The sequence below is a fragment of the Sus scrofa genome, chromosome 13, assembly GCF_054392235.1.
Source record: "Sus scrofa isolate SSC_HxYL_T2T_F1_AM1 chromosome 13, Sscrofa_HxYL_maternal_Yorkshire_Landrace_v2.0, whole genome shotgun sequence".
Lineage (NCBI taxonomy): Eukaryota > Metazoa > Chordata > Mammalia > Artiodactyla > Suidae > Sus > Sus scrofa.
This window is the reverse complement of record NC_139395.1, coordinates 76,375,466-76,382,023: the sequence shown is the minus strand read 5'-3', so window position 1 is coordinate 76,382,023 and position 6,558 is coordinate 76,375,466.

Below are 6,558 nucleotides of genomic sequence, written 5' to 3'. Positions count from 1 at the left end.
GGTTCATTGCCTATTTATATTACTTTCCTAGGGCCACTGCAACAAACCACCACAAGTTGGTGGTTTAAAACAAAACACATGTATTACCTTATAACATTGATATCAGAAGTCCAAAATCAGTCTCACTGGGCTAAGATCAGGGTGTCTGCAGGGCAGTGTTCCTTCTGAGGTCTTTGTGGAGTGGGGTGGGGGGAGAATCCTTTTCTTGCTTCTAGAGGTCACCTGCATTCCTTGGTTTATGACTCTTTTCTGTCTTTAAATGCCATGATTGCACCACTCTGACCTCTGCTTCTGTTATCACATCTTCTCTTCTGATTCTGACTCTCCTGTCTCACTCTCTGACGTATGAAGATCTTTGTGATTACCGTGGGATTATCATACTAAACACCCATCTCAAGATCAGCTGATTAGCAACCTTAATTACATCTCCAACCTTAATATCTCTTTGCCATGTAACCTACTCTATCACAGGTTCCAGGGAGTAGGACACAGACATCATTGAAGAGGTGATTATTTTGCATATGTCTCAGAATTGTAAAGGCCAAATGAAATAATCAATGTAAAGGGTTTGGAACAGTGTTTGGCACAGTGGGTAATCCATAAACAATGTTCTTGGCTTCCTAAGAACTCATTCAGTGAAACTCCTCATTGATGGCAAATATCATTTGAGAAGCTATGGGCCTACACAAATGAGAGCTACTTCAAAATTCTGGCAGAATTTGTTTAGTGGTAGAGGTGTTCAGGATCATAGCATCTTGGAACAGAAAGAGATGCTATAAACCATACAAGCTGATATGCTAATTTTACCAAAAAGTTAAATGAGGCCTTAAGATTATAAATGTCAGAACAAGGACTAACAGATTTTTCTGTATGACACACACGTTTAATGTCTAGTCACCAGGCAATATTTCAATAGTCATATTCTGCTTCTTTTCTCTTCAGGAAAAGATTAATTCTGGAAGCCTGGGACATGGATGTTGGTCCAGATCTGTCAGTAAAATCATAATTTCTTCTGTTTATTTAGCACTGTTTTCCCAGTTAAGTCAAAGAATTTTAAACAGAACCTTTTTCTATGAATAAGAGGCCTGTCTATTCAGAAGAATGACTATTTGCTTTTTGGTCTGCTTGACTGCTTTTCCTTTGGGTTCTACTTTTTACCCCATTCCATGGTAAACATACTCAGTCCATTGCCTCTAACCTGCTCCTAAGGGTGGACCCATGACCCAGGCTTGACCAATCAGAAGCTTCCTTAGGATTCTTACCAGAGCCATTGGAAAGGGAGTTTTTTTCTAAGATTGAAAGCTTGGGCACCAGTAAAGGCATATAAACAGTAAAGATATGAAATCATCCATGCATATCTTCATGCTTCTCATCATGATTAGAAGAGGAGGGTATGAATGCAGGATACTGGAGATGCACTTGCAATTAAGAGACCAACAACTTAAAACAATCTCATATATATATAGACTCCTATATCAACACTTCAGGGCAACTGCAAACAAAAAATATATAATTGATACACAAAAAAATAAGAAAAATCAACTCAAATACAACACTGAAGATAGTCATCAAACCACAAGGGGAGAGAACAAGAGAAGGGAAGAAAAAAGAGCAACAAAAACAAATCCAAAACAGTTAATAAAATGGTAATAAGAACATACATATCAATAATTACCTTCAATGTTAATGGACTTAAACACCCCAACCAAAAGACACAGACTGGCTGAATGGATCCAAAAACAAGACCCAGATATATGCTGTCTTCAAGAGACCCACTTCACTTCTAGGGACACATACAAATTGAAAGTGAGAGGATGGAAGAAAATATTCCATGAAAATGGGAATCAAAAGAAAGCTGGAGTAGCAATACTCATATCAGACAAAATAGATCTTAAAATGAAGAATATTTTAAGAGACAAGGAAGGACACTACATAATGATCAAAGGATCAATCCAAGAAGAAGATATAACAATTTTAAATATCTATGCACCCAACATAGGATCACCATAATACAACTGCTAATAACCTTAAAAGGAGAAATCAATAATAACACAATAATAGTGGGGGATTTTAACACCTCACTTATAGCAATAGATAAATCATCCAGACAGAAAATAAATAGGGAAACACAGGCCCTGAATGAAGCATCAGACCAGATGGACTTAATAGATATTTTTGGGACATTCCATCGAAAAGCAACAGAATACACATTTTTCTCAAGTGTACATGGAACATTCTCTAAGATTGATCACATCCTGGGCTACAAATCAAGCCTTGGTAACTTTAAGAAAATTGAAGTCATATCAAGCATCTCTTCCAACCACAATGCTATATGACTGGAAATCAACAACAAGAAAAAAACTGCAAAAAAACACAAACACGTGGAGACCATATGCCATAAATTAATCTCTAAATATTAGAGTAATTACCTCTAAAAGAAAAGACTTTTAAAAAACCTCCAAGTCCCATTGTCATCCTATAACAATAATTTCCTAACATCATCAAAAAAGAAATATTGGGGCCACTGGAAGCTATCTCATTTACTATATAGAAAGAGAGGAACATAATAAAATCATCTGGGTCCTGCAAAAAGTCAAAGACTCTTATTTATAAGAGCTAAAATAAATCTTTTTTTGGAGTTCACATTGTGGCTCAGCAGAAACAAATCTGATTAGCATCCATGAGGACATAGGTTCTAATCCCTGGCCTCGCTCAATGGGTTAAGGATCTGGCATTGCCATGAGCTGTGGTGTAGGTTGCAGACACAGCTTGGATCCTGTGCTGCTGTGACTGTGGTGTAGGCCAGTGCAGCTCTGATTCGACCCCTAGCCTGGCAAACTCCATATGCTGCAGGTGCAGCCCTAAAAAGACAAAAATAAATAATTAAACAAAAATTTTTAAAAAAACTTTTTTTCTTAAACCAGTGTCATTTGAAGATCTGCAACGTCCTCACCAATACAATTGGTATCAAAATAAAGCTTTATCTTTTTCATTGATTCTTTAATGGAAAATGGCTTATAAACTTGAAAGTTTCAGTTCTTAGTAAGGGTTTTATGAAACAATGCCAAAAGAATTTAGGGAGCCATTTATTTTTTAAGCTTGGAGTGTGGCAATCCATGGTGAATTAAAGAACTATGTTTTTATGTGAATAAATTCTCCCAAATTGTGTGTTCCAGGCATATACATGTCCACCCAATTATTCTAAAGATATTTACTGTGCACTTATCTTACGAACTAGGCAACCATCAAAGGCCCATTTTCTTTCTTCTTTTTTTGGAAGTAATTTATGTTTGCCGTGGCAATTTAGAATAAACAGGCAGGCAGAAAGTAAACTGAAATCATTTACAATTCTGGGACTCAGAGAGAGAGTTATTATCATTATTTTTATGTATATGGACCCAGACTGTTTTCTCTCTACATATATTAATAATAGCTATTATTTATTGAAAGCCTCATCAATACAAAGAATTAGGCTCAATGCTTTATGGGGGGGTCATTATTTCTTTTATCCTCACAATAACTCAATGAAGAAGTGACTTCCATTATCCTGATTTTACATAGTTTGGGAAACTGAACACAGCCTAGTTAAGAAATTTGTACAAGATTGTGTGGCTAGTAAATGGCGGTGTTGGGATTGGATGAAGGTAGTCTTTTTGAATTATTTTAATACCAAAAATAGGATCATACTTTTTTATGTCTTGCTTTATTTGCTCCAAACTACATCTTGAAGATCTTGCCATGTAATACACCTGTCACTTCATTTTTAAGCACTGCAATGCATTCTAAGACATGGGTGGGCTCTAAGTCACTCAATCAAATATTCATATGGACATTTAGGCTGGTTCTAACTTTCCCATAATCATGGTACCCATAGTCCAGGATCAGCCTGATGGTTTCCACGAACTTCACGGCCCTCACCTCATGAGTTGTGGCTTCTAGCCACCCCGAACAGCTGGCCCCTTCCTGATAAGGCATGCCCTTTCACATGGCAACACCTTCAATCAAAGTGTTTCCATTATTTATTTTCCAGGGAGTCCCAGTCCTCAAATGTCACCTGTCCCATCACCTAATTCCTGGCTGAGTGCTTCATCACCTGGGCTAGCCACTTGGCACACCAACAGTATATATGGAGAGAGACCACATCACTCTGTGCCTGGAATGTTTGCTTATGTGTTTTTAAGGTACAAAGCATTTCTTATTCATCGTGGAAACCTCAGTGTCCAGCACTGTGCCTGGTATCCAGCTCAGAAACTCTTTGCTGAATTAAACAAAACCAGGAGTTCCCACTGTGTGGTTAAGGACCCAATATTGTCTCTGTGAGGATGCAGGTTTGATCCCTGGCCTCATTCAGTGGGTTAAGGACCAGGCATTGCCACAAGCTGTGACATCTGTGTCATAGGCCACAGCTGCAGCTCCTATTTGACTCCTAGCTTGGAAATTTCCATATGCCACAAGTTCAGCTGTACAAAGAAAAAAAAGAAAGGAATACCAAACCATTGATAATAACAACAGCAGTAGTGATAGCTACATTCTGTTGAGCGTTTATTCCAGGCACTGTGGCTAATTGCCTTACATATATTATTTTAGTTAACACACATCTCTGTAAGGTAGTGCTATTATTATCCCATTTTCTGGGTAAGGAAATTAGAGCTCCAAGAGATCAATTAACTCACCCAAGTCTGGTCAACCGAGAGAGAAAAGAACTAGGATCTGAGTTTAGCCCAGGTACAAAGCCCAAACCTTAATTACCATGCCTGAGCCCTCCCGCAGCACTAGGACCTGTATCCATTCTTTGAACAAATATTTGCAGAGCACCTACTTGTGCTGGCCCTGGACATAAAGTGACACACACACAAGCATAAGAATCACCTGGAGGGCATGTTTAAAATGCGGATTTCCTGGCTCTGGAGATTCTGATTCAACCTGTCTGGAGGTGGGCCCAGAATATGCATTTTCCTAAGGCCCTGGGCAGGGCTGACATTCAGCCAGTAGGCACTGGTGTGGTCCCACTGGTTGCTAAGACACTGACACATTTCTAAACCAGTTGGTAAATAGACATTGCTCCCAAAGGACTTGGGTGGAGCTGACCAACTGTTCTAGGACTGTCCCAGTTTCAACAATGGAATCCCACATCCTGGAAAGAGCAAGATGGTTGTTCACCTGCCATACCATTTACCCTGATCTTTCCCAGATATGCATGGTTCAGAAACCGCAGGGTCCATGGGTTGATGCCTGGCATAGGATGGGCTTCTCCCATCATAACTGCTGTCAGTTCTGATTAGTGGAGGTCCCTGCCCTTTCTGTCATTAAATATCTTGAATATCACCTCTGGCCCAAGTGATTCTTATGAAGGCAGCTGCAGATGGCTCTTCGAGGGACACAAGTCCAAGTGCCGGATACCAGAATAAGAACTGGGAAGACTTTTCAAAACATAACACTAAAAACATTTATGGGCCAGGCACCAGAAGAACATCACAAAAATTAACTCAAGGAATCCTCACTATAACTAATAAGCATATGCTACAGGTACCTACATTTTACAGATGAGAAAACTGAGGCCCGAAGAGATTGAACAACTTGCCCAAGATTGCATAGTAAGGGGAAGAAACAGGATTTGTTTCTTTATGTTGTTGTTTTCTTTTGTTTTTTGCCTTTTTGTCCTTTTTTAGGGCCTCACCCAAGGCATATGGAGGTTCCCAGGCTAGCCGTCGAATCGGAGCTATTGCTGCTGTCCTGTGCCACAGCCACAGCAACGCCAGATCCAAGTCGTGTCTGCTACCTATACCACAGTTCACGGCAACGCTGGATCCTTAACCCACTGATCGAGGCCAGGGATCGAACCCGAAACCTCATGGTTCCTAGTCTGATTCATTTTCCCCGCACCACTACGGGAACTCCAGAGACAGGCTTTGAATACTCCAGAGTCTGCATGGCTGGCAAGCCAAGGCAAAAATGCATGTCCAGCAAACCCAGGTCAAAGTCTTTGCTGTGGTCAAAGCCTTTGTTGTGGTCAAAGCCTCAGTTGCACACAACTGGCTCCACTACCTTGCTCTGAGCTCCCTGTATCTAGAGTTGAATCACTGACACACACACAAAAGCGACACTGAATCCTTCCTTCCACTAATTGCTCTCCCAGAAGCTGTTTTCAGTTCTCACAGCAGCTCTGCTCACACAGCAGCAAACTCTGAATATCAGTCACATTCAAGAGCAAGGGCTTGAAACATATATCAGAGGGAGAGAGAGGAACCGAGCCACAGCCTTCTTCTGGGAAGGCATGTGAGTTTTTCACGGGCGGGGCTGCTTTCAATGTGAACTTCTCCTCTTTGTTTCTGTGTCCACCTGTTACCAGACCAGATGGCCCCAGCTAGCCTTTTCTTTCACAGGCTCCAAATAAAACGCAACCCCATTCTGAGACCCAACTGCCTTCCACCCACTGACACTAACTCCCTCTTTACACAGGTGCTCTCAAAGGCTTTCAGTTAGACACCTACACAATCTGACGACTGGGGAGAGGAGGCCCGGAGTGGGTGCTTAGACTTTCACTGAGCCTTTCACTAA